Raw genomic sequence first — 21201 nt, forward strand, 5'->3', positions numbered from 1 at the left:
TTACATACGCTTTTCTGCCCTTTCATGAAAGTTGTCTAAGAGCGTGTCAGAGTAGCTACTTTTCTGTGAGATCCAAACCTTTTAGGTAATGACAGACATATAAAAGGAATCACAGACTGAATTAAATAAGCACACTCCAAAACCCTGTCAAGAAAAGTAAATTTTCTGGCTTGTTTCACTTCCAGGAAAAATATACTTCCTCACAAACATCTCATGTCTCTTTAGCAGTCAGGGTGATGGTAGTCTCTGTCGAGATTATGGTATGTGCTCTTAGACTCTGGTTTATCATGGAATCCTTAAATCATAGAATGTTTAGGGTCGGAAAGCACCTTAACATCATCCCATTCCAATCCCCCTGCCATGGGTAGGGATGCATCACACTAGACCATGTTGCCCAAGCCTCTGTCCAACCTGGCCTTGAACACTGCCAGGGATAGAGCATATACCACTTCTTCGGGCAACATCTTCTAGTGACTCATCACCCTGTCTACCATTAAGGGCCAAATGTAAAAACTAAACACTGGCAGTTGTACATTTGTTTGTTTGTTTCAATAACAAAGATCTTTTGTTTGCCCTCAAAAAGTACAGAAAATCTACTGTTCATGGTCTTGTTTGCTTTTCTCTTATTATGAGTTTACAGTAGTGAAGTCAAAGGATCCCCAGGCCATCTTCCACAAGGTGAGGGTGTTCTAATGCAGAACTCATCATCCCCAAATTTCAGAACTTGATCAGAATTCCCAAAGGAACTGATTTTACTGTAATTACTATAAAACAAACTTAGCCCACATGCTGGATTCGGAGTCCAACGTCTTTGTATTTTGGATTCAAATTTTGCAGCCAAAACTTGTACTTACTTGTACTTACAGGTGAACCCAAATCCCGACACAACACCTTAAGTACCTGAATGTTCAGTATCTGGAACTTAATCTAAAATTTTCCTTTATGATCACATCCCCCCAGAAGTTACAAACAACTAACTACAAACACTCTGATCAGTAGCATGTTTTATACACAATGATTTTATTACTGCAGAGCAACTGAATTTCACATGAGAACAAAACATAGAACAAAATGTATTGAAATTCAAAGATCAAACTTCAGCAGGAAATTATATTTCTGTGCAAGATGATGAATTGTGGTATTTTCATTTAATGAAAGTTTTATAAAAAAATTGAGCCTGAGACTCCATTTTATTAGAGCATAAAGAAAGAATAACTCCTTTAATCTAATTTAATGTAATCTATAATCTAATCCTCCCTTTTCTTTAGGAGTTTATTATCTGAATATGAGTGGTGTTCTGTGGCATATTAAATGAACGTTGTATAATCTATCATCACTTTTCCTCCCTGAAACCAGTGCATCATTTAGTTCATATATGCTCTAGGAGTCTAGAGAGCTGTTTAGAACAAGGTCTCCTTCTTGGTGTGAACTTTGCACTACGATAGATTCATAGCTTTATGTGTCCCTTTGCTAAGTGGAAGGATATTTCTGTTTAGCTTGGAAATGAAATTGTTGACTTTGACAACTTTACTAACGTGTGTACTTTCCCCTTCACCTTTCTGCAATCCTGATGGGTGGTTATTGTCAAATTAGATGCTGTAGATGTCTTTTGTACAAGTCCAAGTGTGAGATGTGGATGGAATTCAGATAAGGTAGATAATATTTGAAAACCCTAAGAAAACCACAGTCTGCAGAGATACAGAACCAGTTAAGGTGTTAAGTTAAGCCTTTATTTTCCTTTTAAGGTAAGTATTTGCTTGGGTAAAATGAGCAGCAGAAGAAAGCATTAGATTCTACAAAGAAGTTCCAGGTTCATTTTCTACCCCAAAAGTAGAACAACCACCAAGAGTATAAGAAGCAGTACACCACAATTAACGGTTCCAGTGTAATGTTAGTGGAGAGTACGTTTTGTGTTTCTTTTTTTTAATCTAACGAAGATCCTAACCTACAATGGGTTTTTTAGAGAACTTCTCTCCTTTTATTTTTTCACAGAAAAGAATGTCTCAGGACCAACACCCCCCAAAAAAGCCCCACAGAAATAGTCTTTTGCATATACTCAATTTCTGAGAACAGGCACAGAAGAACAAGGTGTCAGTTCAGTCAAGAGATGCAATGAAATTCTTTGGTTTGTATAGCACAGCAGACTCTGAGGAGAACACCTGGATAGCTGCTAGGTTTGAAATACATTAATATAGAATAGGCATTTTTCCTTTCATAGAAATAAAGGCCTGGAACAATAAAGCTGAGCTACTCAACCTGATCTCCTGGGTTCACCAGCAAGTATTGGAAACAGGTCAAAAGGGGTAAATGGGGAATACCAGCAACATTGTAATAGCACTGACAGGATTGTTGAAAGCTGCAGTGCTTAAAAAAACAGTCAAGTCTGAAATAAATAAGCTATGGTGACATTTCAAATAGGTACATCCTCACCTTTTTTTTTCTTTCAAAATCAGAACAAGAGGTTCCATGCTCTCATACTTTTATGTTTTGTTCATAGCTTAGGTGAAGTGGCTTCCTTTTTAATCTACAAATAAATTTGGATCAGCAGTGAATAAGTTTTTGATGTGAAAACTCATGAGTTCAACATAGTACTTTTCTTAGAAAGTCTCAAAGCAGTGCAAAGGTAATTAAAATATAGCACAAACTAACCATAGCCTGAAGACAGGACTCAAACTTGGACAGAGACAGATATTTGGGTGAAGAATTACACTACTTGCTAAAATAATGACATATTAACATGGTTACTTGTTAAAGTGAAATGTATAAAAGCAAGCAATAGGCTTTCAGCTGAACTTGTAGCTTTACCCAATACTTCAAACAATATCAGAGAGAAACACTTACCTGAAGTGCATTATAGCTGCACTAGGTAAATGGAACTGTGTTAGGTCTTGCCATCACCTTCATAATTTCCCAGGGAAGAAAAGCAGCTGAGATATCTGTATCCTCAATCTATTCACATCCTGGTTTTATATGTTATCTGTCCATAGGACAAAGAGACAATCTTATCACTGTGTTCTCTTCTCTCATTATAGAAGCATAGAATCATCATCACATGTGCACCATTCTCTGAAATTCATACGTGAACATGCAGCATGTTGTCTCAAGACTTGAAATGAAGTCTTCCAGCACACACCTCAGAGAACTGAGCTTTTGCAAACTTCAGATCAAAATGGTTCCGCTATATGTGAGCTCAGACATAGTGGATTGTATTCATGATCATAAAGGCATATTTTTTTTTAAATCTTGCAATGAGAAATGAAAATTCATCTCAGCTGCCCCTTTTTCTTTGTAAATTTATTCTAAAGTCATGTAAAAGCACTGACTAAAATTCTGAATGTACATGGGAAAAAGATTATGTGTTTTTTATTTTCTCTCTCCTCACTGATAACCCAAATCATCCTCATATCCATACCCTCCAGCATTTCACTCCCTGAAAATTATTAGACACTGAACACTTGAAACATTTATGTATCTTTCACTATTAAACAGGGTAATTATGGGGTGAGATCAAAGCTTATTGTGTGAAAGCGGAACAAAATCCTGATACTTGTTATCACAAAGCATATAATACTTGAACGGATTAAACCTGCAAACATAAAATGTTCTTTGTCTGCGGTCCAGCCCTTGGCCAAACACCCTGCATGTGAAAATCTAATATAAATCATGATTTGGTTCAAAGTGAAACAAAAAGTAAATGTTAGATATATAACAAATCCAAATTTGATTAACTAGCTTCTCTTTCTCTGCCTTTTAATTGTTCTTTGCTCTGACAGTTCTTGTTGATTATTTGCAAATGTGACTGCTCTTATACATTGGGGAGGGCTTAGGATATCAGATAAAACCAACAGGCTATGGAGAGCTGTATAAAAAAAATAATTCACTGTTTCATATGATGTGCCATGTTCCTGTTTTCATCATTGTTCTTTGTCACAATGAAAGGCTTTATGAGTACATACCCAAAAACACTAACTCAAACCAGTAACATCAAATCCAAGAGGCAAATGTTAGGAAGATCACAAGGGTATCTGAGTGAAAATGTGGTTTATTATATGCCTGCAGAGACAGTCAGAGATGTGTTTCACTTCTGGCTTCTAGGAAGCAGGTTTTTTCACTGACACTGTTTGTAGCTCTTTCCTTAAACTCTGTTTCCCTGATTCCCTAATCCAAAGTTGTTAAGAGAAGTGACAATAAAAAATGCAAAAGACATAAAAGAGAAGCAATATGAAATGCCATAAACTGCCTTCTGTTTTCCCCCTCTTCCTAGAGATAGGGAAAAAGTTGTGCTCAGAGATGACTTAGTGTGCGTTCAGCCTCATTATCTTCAGATTAATGAACCGGACCCCTATGTGAGTATTGTTTTTATCTGTACCTTTTAAAAATATTAAAGGTTTCACCAACACACTTCTGGTTTTCTGCGTAGGTCATCTCCATTTCAGTTGCATGCTTCTCTCTAAGTTGTGGCTTTGCCCACACTAGCCTCCCTGCCTATATTGTGTGCTTTTGTTTGAACTCCTGTGGGACTTATTTTATTGCCTTCATAGATGCCAGTCTAAATTGCATCGACTGATGGTGTGTGACCATCTAAGCTGACAAACTGTGACTTAAATGGGACAGTGTCAATTTTTCTCAGACAAGGCAAGGTCATCTCAAATTCAGAAGTCTGTACCAAAGTGGTCCATTGAATCTGAGTTATCGGTTTGAAGGTTAACATTTCAGTGATGTACGCTGCCATTAATATGATTAATATTTGCTTTGTGATTGCCCAGTAATAACAGCAAAAACAGTGGAACTGAAGCTGGTTGTTTTCTATGTCAAAACAATGTTGTAAAAAAGAAGTTTTGAAAATAATTGTGAAATGGACCTGTCCTAGAGTCAGTGTCCCAGTCAATAACAGGATTTGAGAAAGACCCAGTTTTAATAAGGTGAAAGAGGAAGACCTGTGGAACTACAGACAGGTCAGTTTCACCTCGGTGCCCAGCAAGATCATGGATCAAATCCTCCTGGAAACTGTGCTAAGGCACTTGGACCATAATTAAGTGATTGGTGACAACCAACATGGTTTCACTAAGGGCAAATCATGCCCGGCACATTTGGTGACCTTCTGTGACAGGATTATAGCATTGGTGGATAAGGGAAGAGCATCTGATGTCATTTACCTGGACTTGTGCAAAGCATTTGTCCTTTGCTAGGAAGGCAGGATGAGAGAGCTGGGCTTGTTCAGCCTAGAAAAGAGGAGGCTCCGGGAAGACCTTAGCGCAGCTTCAGTGCCTAAAGGGGCTACAAGAAACCTGGAGAGGGGCTTTGGACAAGTGCCTGTAGGGACAGGCCAAGGGGAATGGCTTTAACCTGCCAGAGGGGAGACTGAGATGAGCTCTTAGGCAGAAGCTCTTCCCTGTGAGGGTGCTGAGGCGCTGGCACAGGGTGCCCAGAGAAGCTGTGGCTGCCCCATCCCTGGCAGTGTTCAAGCGTTCAACAAATCACATGGAATATACCAAGTCTGACTGCTTATGATCTAGGCTGTCTCCAACAATATCCCATGATTTGCTCACTTAAGCAAACACCCCATATGCCTTGTTTCCATTCCAGGACAGTCTATGTTATCAATATCACAGTATAAAAAATGCAATTCTGATAGGCTAAAACAGAACCCTTACATTATCTCATGAATCTTATTTATCACCAAAAAATACGAATAAATAATATTTTAGAATTGTTATTAATGGATTAGTGTTAAAAAAAAAATCAAGAAGTTAAGAAATCAAGAAATCACATCCACATCTGGAAAACCTCAGTTTTATGGCACAAATACAGATACTAGGATTCCCAAACATGTTTTCCATTGTATATGGCAAAGATTAAAGGCCAGTGATGAATTGTGTTTATGCAGAAAACCTTTATAAACCACTAAGGATTTCCTGTTACCTAACAGTGGCTAAATTGAAATGATCAATTAATAAATTATAGCATATTGCTGTAGAACAAACACTAAAACCACAACCTTCAACTTGTGGTCATTGTGTGGAGCTGTACATTTAAATTATTTTGTGGATTGTACTATAAGATCATAAATAAATCCACAGGATATTCTACTGACACTTGAAATGGTATTCATAGCTATATATAAAAAATAAAGAATACCTTTCTTGAATGCTGCTTCTAAATCTGTGAATCACTTGACTTCATGTTCTGACCCAGTGAAAGATAAGGAGGTCAGGTTTTTGTCCAGAGAATAACATTTTGAACTCATCTGCCACCTTAGAAGTCCGTCTAAATTCATACCTATTACTTCGCGAATGAGGAAAGTTTGGAGTAGTGACTTCTCTGCAATCATCCTTAAATGCTAATCAATTTTTAGCAGTAACTAGAGAAAGCTGTTTTACTGATAATTAATTAGCTATTGCCAGAGTCCCCATTGTGCAGTGCAACAGAACTGGATTTCTTTGCTGTAGGCTAGCAAATTATTTTTAATGGACCATATTTCAAAATTTAACAATAAGACAATATTATTTAATTATATAAAGCAAACACTGAAACAATTTCAGGTCAGTGCACAGTGCTTAGAGAAAACTAGCTATTTATCCTTCTAAAGATGTTATATATCCTTCTCTATATCGTAAATATCAAAGCAGTATCTCTGAAGGTCTGTCTTGTCTCTTTGTTGCTTAGGTTTTCACATTGTTGCTTAGGTTTTCACATTGAACCTCTTCACTTGATGTGTTCTGTCTGTAACAGAAAGAGGAAAATACTACAAATAAACAGCTGACACTGAAAACGTCTGAGATAATTTTCTAAGGCAATAAAAAAAGAACAGAAAAGCACATCTTCTTGGCAACTATAAAGTACTGCACTGGAAGAGAAGTTGAGAAAAGGTGATATGCAACATGATTTGATGATATACAGCACGGAAAATCTGGGGGGAACAAAACCAGACCTCATATCAGTGTTAATATTTCTGAAACAGTTCTATGAGTAAAAATGTGCTATAAAGCAACAGTAAAGCATACTTCTACACTCACTTTTAAACTCCTGCCTAGCATTAGAAGGGGGTACCTGCACACTCAGTGTTTAAAACATGGGCAATGGTAGAAAGATATGATCTGACCTTGCTGATACTCCAAGATGGTGGGACTGGAGCTGACCTCAGCCCAAAAGCTGTGTGATTTTTTTCTTATGTTGTATTAAGTTTTAAACATGGCATATATTGAGTAGGCCTCATTAATCTGAACTTGGTGATTACCCATGTGCTCACATATTTTTTATTACTCAGAAAGCCACCAGAGCTATTTGAATATATTCACAGTATAATGAGCATACAGCGACATGAGTGCATGAGTGTTGAACTTCACAGTGGAGAGAACATCTGTATTTGTATTTACATGAACAACACTACCATCATATTCACATCTGGAAGAGCCCCAAGTAGTTTTGAAAGAGTGTTCATAATTTCTGAGTGCAGATTAATGGTCTTTGGTGTGTTTGAGCTGGGGAGACTAAAAGAACAACTCAGCAAGAAATGAGTATAGTTAGGTTATGATGCTGAACTTACTTTGCAACCAAACATGATTGGCAACATTTAAAAGACAGTCAACTGCATGCTTCTGCCCTGACCATTCACAGAAAAGCACAGGTATGGCCCAAGAATTAATTTTATTAGAATATCTTACCAAAAATGCATCTCAACACCATCACTTTTAATTAGGTACTCAGGAGCAATTGAGATTACTTCTGCTGTGTAAATAAGAGAAAAAAGTCACCAGTTGCCTTGGTTCCCGAAACAGGTAGACAAATAATACTGTGCTTAAATGAGACTTAAATGCTTCCTGAGCTTGCAATGAATGCTACATTTGTACAAATGTGTGCAAGGACATGGACCTAAGAATGGTTTCACCTTTGTCCATTGTGTTAGCACTGCTTTGTCAAGGTTTTACCCTATGACATGATTTTGCCCCATGCCACCAGGATGCCATCAAACAATCGCAGGTACAGTTCCTTGAGTGTAGATACGTCTTCTGGAGAGTTTAGGTGTATGGATGCAGTATCTGTTGTGTCAGTTTGCTGCAGAGACATCAGGACTTTGCATTGGTTATTAGTATATTTGTTATACTGAAGATACAACCATGAAGAAAATTATTTATGGCTGTGTTTGGATTGATTGTAGAGAAATAAAAGATTACCAACTTTAGTGGAATAGCTAACTGATCCATTTATCCAATCTAATGACTTTTGGTTGATGTTGTTTAATATAATGTCAAAGTACATTTCATGCAAAATAAATTGGCTTTATTGTATATCAAATAAGTCCTTGAAGAATCTAGCTTTTGGTAGGATGTAAAAAGAGCTGCAGACATAGGGGTGCATCTGTGTTTATGCCTCTGTGTCTCCACATGGTAAAGGCTAAAACTGAGGAATGGTTTCCTTGGTAACTTGTCCTGCATGTTCTAGATTTTTTTCCTATTTTCTTTAATATTTTAATTACACATTCCTGCTCTCATAACCCTTAGCAATGTGTTAGTTTCTCTTAAGTTTCTATATTCCTAACTGGTTTTATGCTGTTTGAGAAAAGTCTTTCCTTTAGTTTTTTTTTTCCTTCATAATTTTGATTACAAAAGAAGATATTTAAATTTTCTTCTTAAATAGCTTTAACGTTATCAAAAATGACAGATGTAGTCAAGCCATTTTCTTTCCCCCTCATTTAACAATTGTTACTAAGCAATAATTACAGAAACAGTTCTTGGAGGCAAGCAGAAAAGCAACAATTTAAAACTTAACAAAATCAGCTTTGCTATTCTTCAGCAAGGTAGCAAATGCTTTTTCATCCAAAATGATCTCTTATTGCATATTTTAGTGAGGAATATACTATAGAATATAGTATTTTACTAATAATAGAGAAGGTTGTTAGGAAGTTTACTAGATTTACTGCTTATATGAAGCAATAGATTTACACCAAAGTGGATTTCTCTAGTCAAGACTGAGAACTGAGAAGACAAAATTGGTCATGGAATGAAATTGTCCCCTGACAAAAGGTCAACCTAAGGCATCAGTGTTGCATCTGAGACATGTTTCTTCTCACCTCTGAAACTCATTATTAGAAAATTTAGGGTCCCCTTTACATAAGGGAGAGTGAACACATCACCTAACCATCCAGAAGTTAAACAAAGACCTAAGAATAAGCTAGTCCTCTGGTCTAACTTTTGAATTAATACAAAGTTAATAGGATTAACTTTGGCTGGATGCCTGACTTGGATATCTGCAGCTGAAATGACTCTAACACTTTGTACCTAAATTGAAAAAAATGCAGCTCAAAGTTTCCACCTAATCTTATCACCTAACACCATTACATGATAGCCTCAGAGCTGAGACACTTCTTGAGGCCCAGGAAGTTAAGCTGAACAACACTGTAATCTCATTATCAGGTTACTGACCCTTCAGATTTTCCAGCATACCTGCATGATTAGTAACTCCCTATACTGATATGGTGAAAGACAGGGTATAAGGCATTATTATTGAAAACACATATATCACTGTGAATATATGGCTTGAACCTGCCCAGGGAGACATCACAGCAGTCAATATGCTGGAAAACTGGAAGGCAAAGGAATATCCATTCCTTGTTACAGTAAACAACAGATGGGGATAAAGGAAAGCAGCAATATCCTCACTTAATTTAGCAGCAGCCAGTAAGTGACACATGATTGCAGTGTGAAACTTTAGTCTCATAAACCTTGCTCCTATCTTTTCAATGAGCAAAGCAGTTGTGTATAAATGGATATTTCCTATTTATAAAGACCATGGAACTAGGTAGCAGATTTCTGCAAGCTGAAAAAGTAGTTATCTAACTATCCAGAGGCACACAGAAATGAAATTCTTCATTCTCCTTCCAATGCCACCATGAATAGAACAAAATAGGGAAGAGTAATGAAAATATAGGCAGCAATCAGCCACTATTGTGAACATGACTTTTATAATCCTCCAGAAATATTATCTGCAACATAATTTTAGTCAGAATAACATTTCTCATTCTTTTTCTGTCCAGGAAATAATCTTCCAAAGTGTCTGACCAAGCGCACCGGCTTACAGAGGGAAGGGAAATAGATTCAAAATGAATTTATTTAATATGTTTGTTGTTGTTCCTTTGGAAGACATTCAGTGTTAATGACATTATTCACTCTGAGAAATTGAATAACATGAATCACAGCAACAGTGGAATGGAAATTCACAATGCTAATAAAGTCATCACTCTAAAGTCCTCACTAGGTGCTTCTAGCCTCAAAACTGCTGAAATTAATACATGTGCTCCATCGGTAAATTGTTGGGCTATACATCTGCTGTGAATATTTTACGTATCCTAAGAAAGAGTTTGGTGTTTGACATGTAGGTAACATCAGTTCTGTGTTTACCATATTTGCTAAACATTCTCCAGACTAAGCATAAAGGGCCACTGAAAGACCTAAAAAAACCCTAAATTGGCCATTTTTCTCTTTTTCTATTCACAAAGAAATTATTCAAGCACAGTTAATGTTTCTTAACAAAGGGAAAGCTGGTATAAAAGAGGTAGCCAAAAGTATTGGCCACGAGGGATGCACTTATTGGCATCTCTTGTAACTCTTGAATGTCATCTGTCATGGATGAGTTTCCCAAGGCTACATTTAAAAACATATTTGAAAAGGACTTATCCCTAATCCTCCCTTTAAACCCTTTTCTGCCAGACAGCCAGCTGACATACTTTGATAGAAATATAGGAATCTAGAGTTCACAGTGATTTCCAAAGAGAGGCAAAAATATTATATTTGCTGTATATCTTCATATGCTGCAATTATATTGCTGCATGCTGAATCTCAAGCCAGATAATTGTGGTTAGCCAAAGTGCACAGCAATGTGCACTGAAATATAGCTGAAAATATTTCAAAACCCTCTGAACATTCTTATCTATAATTCATCTTAACCTGATAGGATCTTTTTTAACTCATTCTAATTCTGGAATTTAAAGTCAATCCATCAATAAATAACTCCCCCAAACTGAGGACTCATGGTTATTCTTCAGCCTAATTTGAAAATTTAAGCTTTCAGTGTGTTATATCAATAAATTTATGCAATTGTGGCTTTACTAATCTAATATCAACATTGATTAATATTTTTAAGTTTTGTTTTTTTTTTAATTTACACTTAGCATTTCATAAAGTTAACCTAAAATCATCTAAAATTTAGGTATCTGGAAGATGCAAATTTTGCAATTAAGTCTGCTGGTGAAAGATGACTTGAACAGTCATGTTCAAGTCATCTGATGACTTGACTAGATGTAGACAAGGACATCTATGCATAGTCTCTTGTCAGCTTATGAATGTCTATCTGTACTACGGATAACACTGCTTCAAGAATTCTTTCTATAATTAGCAAATTTGTCTCCTCCAGACCAATCTTGCCTTATGATTCATGATGTTGATACGGCATTGTAGTGCCTCTTCAAGAAGCTCAAATTCAAATTAACATGCAGACGTTGCCACAGCATTACTTCTCAGAGTGTTGTATATATTGCATGTAGTGGTAAAAGTTACAAGATACCATTAGAACTTCAGCGAGGTTCAGAACTGAAGTTCAGTCAGGAGTAGTTCAAAGTTCTGCACTATGGAGTAACCACAGGCACAGTATGGAATAGGTGACTTGCTGAGCGGTGCCCTGCAGAAGAGCGGTGAAGATGAGCCAGGGGTGCATTCTCACTGTGAATAAGGCAGCCAGCACTTTGGGCTACTTTACAAGAAGAATGACCACCAGAAAGGGAAGCCTTCCCAAATACACTATGGAAACGAATGGGTTTCTTCCAAAGCATTGCCAAGCTTGTGCATCTTACAAACTCATTGAACACTTAAGTCAATGAATGAAAAGGATACAGTAGTATTCTGATTATTCATCGTGCATTACACTAACTTTGTAATTTAATTCCTCTTTGATCATTAGGTGAAATCTCTATTACCAGCACTGTGGTTACTTCCTTATGCACAATTTGAGATATTTTAAGTCCATCTGATGGCTCTATAATATCTCTTGAGTATTATTTGTCTGGTTTGCAGCTGCTCCTTCAAAACACTATGCAGATCTGAAACACAATGAAGCAGTGTAACAGGTTGCCCAGAGAGTATTTACATCTTTTGAGGTTTTCAAGATCAGACTGGATAAAGCTTTAAACAACCTGGTCTGAAGTCATAGTTGGCCTTGTTTTGAGCAGAGGAGCAGGCTAGACACTTCCTAAGGTCCCTTCCAATTCTGCGACTGTATCTTCAAATCACATTCGGATCTAGGTTGTCCTAGGATCGTCTAAAGTGGCACTGGAGAGTTATCTTTAGACAACTGAATAATGGAAAAATATCAGCTCCCTGGAACAGGGCAAAGCCAAAGTTCTAAATGTAAAGAGAATAGCGTTTAAAGGAGATGATGCTCATAAAAAGGGAAATCTTCAGATTTAAGCCATTGTTTCAAGACAGCTAGAAAGAAAAAAGACATGGTAGACTGAGAGGTTCTGTATGAAATCTGGGTTCTAATAAGACAGATAATCATTCTCATCAAGATACTATTTGAAAGAAGCATGTGTTGTTTACTAGTGCTTAGAAAAAAAGACTGTGTTGGGTGAAATCCTAAAAAATAATGTGTAGAAAAGCTCCCCCTCACACACATTTTTCCTTCTATAAGTGACTTTCCTGAATAAAGGACTGCAAGCAAACGCTGTCTAGCATTGCAAAAGTTGACAATCTCACTTGATGTCAGTTAACACACAATATTGTAGGGCTACTGCTGCAGTTCATTATGCAAATTGCTGTAGTCCCAAGGAAACCAACTCTTTTATGCAATTAAATTGTTTACAAGCCTATTTATATCTTAATAATTGTTTAGCCTGGGTTTTTGTTTGCTGGCGCTAAGCATTTAGGCAGGATCTTTCTATTGTCCATATGACCCACACATATCTAAGGATTATATGCTTTGGAAGTGGTTGAATGGCTCATTTCTACGCAGGGATTCTTTCCTGTATTCAAATGACTTTAAATTTATGAACAAAATATCCAGGGTTTAAGAAAAATTAAAACATCAAGTAACTACCTCGTGCAATTTTGCCAACAATAAAAACATCAGCTCTCTGCAGAAAATGTGATGCTTCCTTCAATGTTGCAGTTTCTTCTGTGTATTAAGAAACGAAATGAATGAGCTAAATATATTTTGCAAATGATGGTTTTTGGCCTGTAAGAATGTTAATACTAAAAGCATGGAACCTTTAGCTAATAAAAAAGACTTGGTAAAGAAGCTGAATTTGCAAAGTAGCTGTGTTTTAATATGGAGAAAGGACTTTAGCTAATTCAACATTCTTGTGGGTTTTGTATACAAAAGAACTAGTTGAAAATAAGAGGCAAAGCCCATTCTTTTCATGGTTTCTTTTTCAGAAATCTATTCTTGACATTTTATGAAAAAATTATCAAGTCATAGAATCATAGAATCATAGAACAGTTAAGGTTGGAAAGGACCTCAAGATCACCCAGTTCCAACCCCCCTGCCATCGGCAGGGACACCTCACACTAAACCATCCCACCCAAGGCTTCATCCAACCTGGCCTTGAACACTGCCAGGGATGGAGCACTCACAACCTCCCTGGGCAACCGATTCCAGTGCCTCACCACCCTAACAGGAAAGCATTTCCTCCTTATATCCAATCTAAACTTCCCCTGTTTAAGTTTGAACCTGTTACCCCTTGTCCTGTCACTACAGTCCTGACAAAGAGTCCCTCCAGGCCCCCTTCAGTCTGTAAGATTGATTTGAATAGAATGTGAAAGAAGAGCAAACCAAAGCCGACAAAGTAAAACACATGCATGAACACACACAACAAAACATGCTGAACCCTGCCCACTCGTCTTTTCTCCAGTTTTCATGTTTTAAAGCAAATATAACTGCTACATTTTGAAAGGTGGCTGGGTCACAAAAAAGATAATAACAAGATATTTCTTCCTTTGCCTAATTTTTAAATCTGTGAATTTCTCAGTGCTTTTGCTGTCATGCCCTACCGTCAGCAGAGAGCATTTCCTCTTCATTTAGATCATATAATTCTGCTTCTTAGCTTGACTGGGACCGAATTTATTTGAAAGCTGTGGTTTTAGTCTTGTCAAACTTAGAGTGTCATAACCTTATACATAATTCTTTAGTCTGAAGTTTTAAGAAGATGCTTTGTGGAAAAAAGAAGTGACACCACTATTAATTTCCTTTAAAAATAAAAAGAGAGTTACCTACTTGCCTTTAGATGACTTTAATGTTAAAAGACAGGAAATCATTTTAGGCTGTCAATCCTGATCTTGTGCACATTCCTAGGTATTCCTATTCAGTACATACAATATATTCATTAAATGTAGCTTATAATGTTTGTATACTTTTGATATATTGATATGTTATACGAACAATCAGTGTGGTGCTCGGTGTAGACAGAAAAACAAGCCCTTAAGTACAATCATGCCAAATCTGCTTACATTTTTCCTCAGGACAGAGATGATCTCAAGGCACCTACTCACTTTACATGGCTGCAGACAAACTTCTGTTTCTAATTGTTCTTTTCTGCTTAGACTTACAAACTTCATTAGACCTCAAAATGGTTTACTTTTTGCATATGACCCTTAACTGGGCAGACACCAACTAGGACCAAAGGAACTTTGAGTCTCAGACAAAAAGAAGTCAAGGACTCTGAATAATCCCAAGAAAAGGCTAAAAATTAACAATATCTAGAGTACCAAAATGAAAATTTAACGTTCTAACATCTGTATTATTCTGATGAATGAGCAGTTTAAAAAACATTGATTTATTGATATAATCTTAATTATGACCTTCATTTTATAATTTCATTAATGCTGCTTTAATTAGCTGGGTAAAATTGCAGTATATGAGCTCAGTACATTGCTTTTTGTAGTGCAGCTTGATTGTTTTCTAAATTCATTAAAATTAAACAGAGATATTTGATTCCACCTGAATGGTAAAAACCTCAGAGGCATCAGGTTGTTCTGAACAGGAATCATGATGTCGTTGGGTTCTGCTTTTTAATTTAGACCTACATAATTCAAATTGCCAGCGAGGAAGCAAAAAGAGCTTTGACAACTTTGGCCCACTGAACTGAATTTCATTCCCCTCTCAGTGCATTTTCCCACCAGCAGTGCTTAGATCTGTCTCTTTGTCTTTGCAGTTCGTGATGTAGCATGTCTTTTCCATAGTAATGGCAACCACAATAAAAGCTGTTAAAGCTTTAACTTTGTTGAGGCACTCATAGGATTTTGTCCCCTTTTGTGTACTCTTTGTTGCCAGGTCTGTGCACCTGATACACCAGGAGACTATCTTGTCTCAATTTGCCTGCTTTTTTGTCATATGTGTTGTAATTTAACATCTGTAATTTAGATTGGATATAAGGAGAAAATTCTTTCCTGTTAGGGTGGTGAGGCACTGGAATGGGTTGCCCAGGGAGGTTGTGAATGCTCCATCCCTGGCAGTGTTCAAGGCCATGTTGGATGAAGCCTTGTGTGGGATGGTTTAGTGTGAGGTGTCCCTGCCGATGGCAGGGGGGTTGGAACTGGATGATCTTGAGGTCCTTTCCAACCCGAACTATTCTATGATTCTATTCTATTCTATGATTCTGTCTTTCAGCACTCTCATGAATTTGGTTGAAACTGGAAAATGTGTTCAATATCAATGGGGAGCAGAAGTGCCAGATGGACTAATAAGAAAAGAATGAACTCATAAACCTCATTTCTTAAGGGGCTTTGGTAAAATATCCCTGTCAGCGTATTTTTTTCTACAGAGTGTTAATAATGTTAATAAAGACATTTTTGCTTATAATTCAGGGAATAAACACAGCACTGTATGCTAGGCCTGGTGGAGTGTATGTTTCTTCCTTACCTATTCCCGTATCTTGCTTTGTTCCCTTTTCTTTGGACTTTCTCATAAATAAAACTGCAAAACCTTCAATCAAAGGCTATTTACAAAGCTTGACTTTTTTTAAAAGCTAAAGCAAAACATTAATAATAACAAAAAAAGTAGAGCTCGTTAGTGATAGATATGGTTAGAATTTAACTTTTAAAATAAATAATTGAGTTCTATTAATTGTCTTCTTTTAAATTATTAAATTCTAACAATATTTAAGAAATGCCACATTTGTTTGCTTGTATATTGCCAGTATTGAGATCAATAAATCTTGTGAAATTAAGGTTATAAGTCAAGTGTGACACCTGATGGCAAATGTCCATCACTGGATGTCATAAGAAAATTACAAGTATTTGGAAACCATAGAGTCTAAGCTCTGTTTTTCTTTGTTAAAAGACTGTTTTGTTGGGGTTTTACTTTTTTCTTTTTTTTTCTGATGGTCAAGGTCCCAATCATACATTAGATTAAGTTAAATTGTAGCTAACAGAAGAAAGCATTAGTACTACTACTACTACATTTGTTAGGGTAAATGGTATTATACCAACATCACTAATATCAGCGAACTCAAATACATCATTCATCTGTCTTTTATCTGGGGACTAATCTAATACAAATTGATGTGCTGAATCAAGCACATAAAGACACTGATTTTCTTTCTTTTTTTATATATCATATCCATTATTATTCTGCTATTTGTTAAAAGAGGTAACATCTTATGTTTCCGTACTCATGAAATGCTCCTTTTCTTCTTCAGCTCTCCCCACATTGCAGACCCAGTAGTTATCATAGTATCATAGTTATCATAATGAGCACACACATTATCATAAAAAGTGTAAATGCAGAAAAAGAACTTGGGTTCTTTCCTCCCCAGCTGGAATATCGATGCACTGTCCAACCTGTCTGATTTTAGGCAATTCACAGTGTAATATGACAGGATATGCAAAGGTAAAGAACGAAGGTCCTTGGAAATGAAAGAAGTTTTTAAAAGTCAAACCCAGAAAAATGGCAGAACCAGGTAATTGGTCTTCTTGAGGTCTCATCTATGCCATGAGCCTTAAGACAGCACAAGAAACTCTAACTGATAGCTTGTTTTACTGAAGTTAGGGTTTGAGCAGATCCATGAACGTACTTCCAGTGGGTTTAGAGAGAAGCAGTGGTTTTCGGAGTATAAAAACATGTACCTTCAAATACACAGTTTGACATAAAGGGGTTTTCAGATACCCTTTTTTATGTCCCCTAGATATATTTATCATAACGTAATAAATCACACATATGTTCTCTGAAGGTTAGGTTAGATATCCTAAGCTGAATCAGAAGTGACTGAAGCTTGGAAGTACAAATACATTTGGATGAAGATCAGCGGCTGTGCAACATAAGACAATGTAAAGTACTTAGTGGAAATTGTAGGGTTTCCTCAAGGTTCCTGAGACCCACAACTGGAATAAAATCTAAGGAGTATGAGGTCCCTTTTACTTTTTCTCAAGTAAAAAAAAGTACTAAGGATAAAAACATGGTAATATATGCAGTTATTCTTCAGCATGGGTATTTTTCTGAACTGAGCTTAGTGTACACAAGTACATACTTCACAATTTCTACATAGGTAATACTAGAATTTTATGCATTCAGTAGTTCTTTACTGAATGAGTTTTTGGACATCAGTGCTGAATTTGTAACTTTATGACACATGCAGAAAGGTTGTTGCTGACAAGAAAGGTGGAAGAGGGTTCACCAATAGTTTACATTTCTGTTTATCTCAGTTCTTCAACTTACCCTCTGGTGCCAGAGGGGCAAAAAAATGAAGATTACTGGTCCTTATCCCACCTGCTGACTACACTCAAACATCTGCCATTAGAAGAGTGTACCCAGAGAAATGGTGGGAGAAATAGAAAAGTAGAATGTACCCAAGGACTATTTTGCTGGCATAGTCATAATAACAACAGTAACTAAACATAAGACAGTGGCTTATGAGCTTCATAAGACCAGCTTCAGAGAACATCCATTTAATTCCTTCAGGGCTGCCAAACGATGGTAGTAGCATAGATGCCATCTATGACTTATCTCCACAAGCTAATTGTGCCGTTTTCTAGTGTCACCTGAGTGCTTCTGTAGCTCAGGGGTCTAAATAATGGAGATGACATCAGCAATATTTTGGCATACTGAGCTACAATAAAAGGAGTTAAAATAGCTTACTGGCTAGATAGAATAACCTTGGGCAGATGTGGCTCTGTATTTCCCTTTTTGTCTCCTTTATATCAACATATTTATGTTAGCAGACACAAAATGCAGCAGGCTACTGTGTTGTGGAAATCCTCTTTCTATGATCTCTATCTAGGGATCATATACCTGAGGAGTATCAATCATATTCCTTAACACCAGTGACATGCTGCTTCTGCATTTTTTTCCCCTCCTCTCTATCTAGAACATATTCCACCTTCTAGTGTCATGTAAGCATATCTCAGTTCACTCCTAGTTGAAGCAGAAGTTGCTAGCAACTTGATGTCTCCTGTCCTCTATCCAACACCGCCATGTGATTTTGTCAACATTACCTTTGTATCAGTATCAGAATATTTTCTGCATGCCATAACTAAAAAAAAAACAAAAGCAGTGTAAAGCAGATTTCACCTAATAAGTGAGGTCTAGAGCCTTGTGGTAGGGAGGCTCCAGCTGATCCCAGTTCCTGTTTCTGAAGGAACTTCCTGTTTCATTCTGGTACAGATGCTGCCTGTGAATTAGTCACTATAGAATATAGAAATATAGGAAATCATGAGCTGGTACTCTGCTTTACAATAGTGAACCAAAGATCCTTTGAGTAGAAAACGTGTCATTAGGAAAAATTTACTGAGTTTGGTTTAGTTTTCTCCAACAGACTTTCAAGCATCCAGGAGCTTCAGGAGCTTTGGTTACACCATATTACATTTCCTTCTGAACTCTTTTCTCAGACTCTTTCCTTGTAGCCTATGAATACACAAAGTGTTTCAGTTTTCAGCCTTATCTATCTGACATTTTCAGGAATGCTTCACTTGAAACACAGTAGGAGAGTGCTAAGGTCATGAGCAACAAGGTGCTGGTGTAACTCCAAGTGTCTGAAGAGAAGCCTGCTTAATAACTTTCTGCTCAGATGTACAGAAATACATTCTTGTCTCTTCTCTTGCAAACACCTCCACTGTTCTGCACAGTCATGTTTCTTCACCAGTGTCTTTGGCTGGGAGCTTTAGCTGTCAAACAAAACATATTTTTGCAAAGGGAAGGGATTTTGTGGAAATAGCTAAAACTATCCTGTAGAGCTGCCCCTTGACACGTACGATGTCTTAAGACTGTCAAATAAATAGCTTTGGTGATGTATATTTTGAAGCTCCTTTCAGCAATGTAACTCATTTAGTCAACCTTTAAATCATCCCAATGATAAAACTCCATCTTTAGTGTATCGTTTAGGAGCTATTCCTGCTGCTGCCCACACATAGCAGGACACAGGAGGAAGACTGCCCAAGTTTTACTACAGACATGACGAGTGTGTGCACTGTGCCACGGGTCATCTGCATTCTGTTCCAAGAGCTACAGGTGATGTTTTAAGGAATTCTTACTTGCTGAAGTTTTAAATGCCTTTTAAGGTTTTGAGATTTGGTTTTGCTCCTCAGTAGAGCACAGACAATACTTTGACCAGTATTCACTATTTCGAAATGTTTCCTTTTCAGAAAAGCATTGTATTTTAACTATATTTAATTACCTTAAATATATTATTTTCATTTTAAGCTAAATAAATCTGGTTTTGGTATTTCAGAAGAGTATATCTGAAAAAACAAAACAAAACTTATTGTCCTCATAGGTAATGGGAATTTGTTGCTTAGAAACTATACACATCTTTGAACTTCTGTAGTGTTAAGGATGTGTCAACAGCAATGTCTAAGTAACATACGTTGTGTCATGCAAGAAAAAAGTAACGTTTGGAAGGGTTGATTTGATAGCAAAAGCATAGGGACACGGTTTCATGGTGTAAAGAAGCACTAAACCACTTAGCACATGGATAAGGATCTGTGGAAGATCTCAGTAGTAGTTTAAGATCTACTGGGACTTGATTGAGAGCTTTGAGCTGTAACCTTCCATTTAAAAATTCACTGCAGTACAGGCACTGTATGTCACATGTAAATCTATACAATGGTTGCATTCAGATCAGGATTCGCCTGGTACCTACTTTCAATGGCAGTGTGGACCCAGTGCGCTTTTTTAGCTTCATGCTCATGATGACAGCAAAAAGCTTCACTTTCTCTTGTGGAACAAATAAATGGAGCTTCACTAATTTGATATATCCGCCTATTTACTTGATATTTCTCTCTTTTTCCTGTTACAGGACAAATAGGTGGTGGCATATGAGTCTGACAAATGCCATTTTACATAAATTACTGATCTAGAGAAATATGCAAAATTATTCCATTAAGGACATCCTTTACAGTCTACTGCTGAAGTGGCTGCATTAAAAGGCATCTGTAGGGACAAAAAATAAAAGAACATGAATTAATATCTACAAAAACTATTTTAATAAGCAAGATCAATGGTTTTCCAGCTTAGTTTGTGCAGAGCTGCTAACATACCTACATTTATATTCAATGTCTCAAAAAGGCTCTAAAAATAAACATTGGGAAAGTAATCACCTGAGATTTGACACTTTAGAACCAGTGGTTGAAATTAGTATTCTGAAGCAATGAGGCCATAATGAATGTGACTGAATAGATGCAGTTACTGGAACATACTGATTTATCACCTTATGCAAGGTGTAAAAGTAAGTTCAAAAGCTGTATAATAAAATCTCATATGACAAAAAACAGAATTTTATTAGATTCTTTTTACATTTTGGCATTTAATATCCATGAGAATTAGTTAGAAAAGAATGTTTTAAAACATTTTATGCAGATCAATAACACTCCCTACACACACACACACACACACACCCCTCGCCCCCCAGTAACTGGACAAACCAGGTGTCGCAATGTTATTCTCTATGCAAATGGCATTTTCAGAAGCCTAACAACATTAGACTTTATTGTTACTACTATTACGGGCAAATGTTTTTAAACACTTTAGGTTGGTTGTCATTTATGGATGCCTCCGAAAATAAAACTACTCTAAGTGGGTTTTGAAAAGGTTTACTCCTTTGTACTCAAGGGTAAATCTTTCAAAATTAAATTATTAAGTGAATGTAGAACAAATAGCACTTACAATGACAAATTAAACTGCATTTTAACATACTTCACTGGAAGTGTTTCATCTAAGGAATTA

Source organism: Lathamus discolor, chromosome 1, assembly GCF_037157495.1.
Source record: "Lathamus discolor isolate bLatDis1 chromosome 1, bLatDis1.hap1, whole genome shotgun sequence".
NCBI lineage: Eukaryota > Metazoa > Chordata > Aves > Psittaciformes > Psittacidae > Lathamus > Lathamus discolor.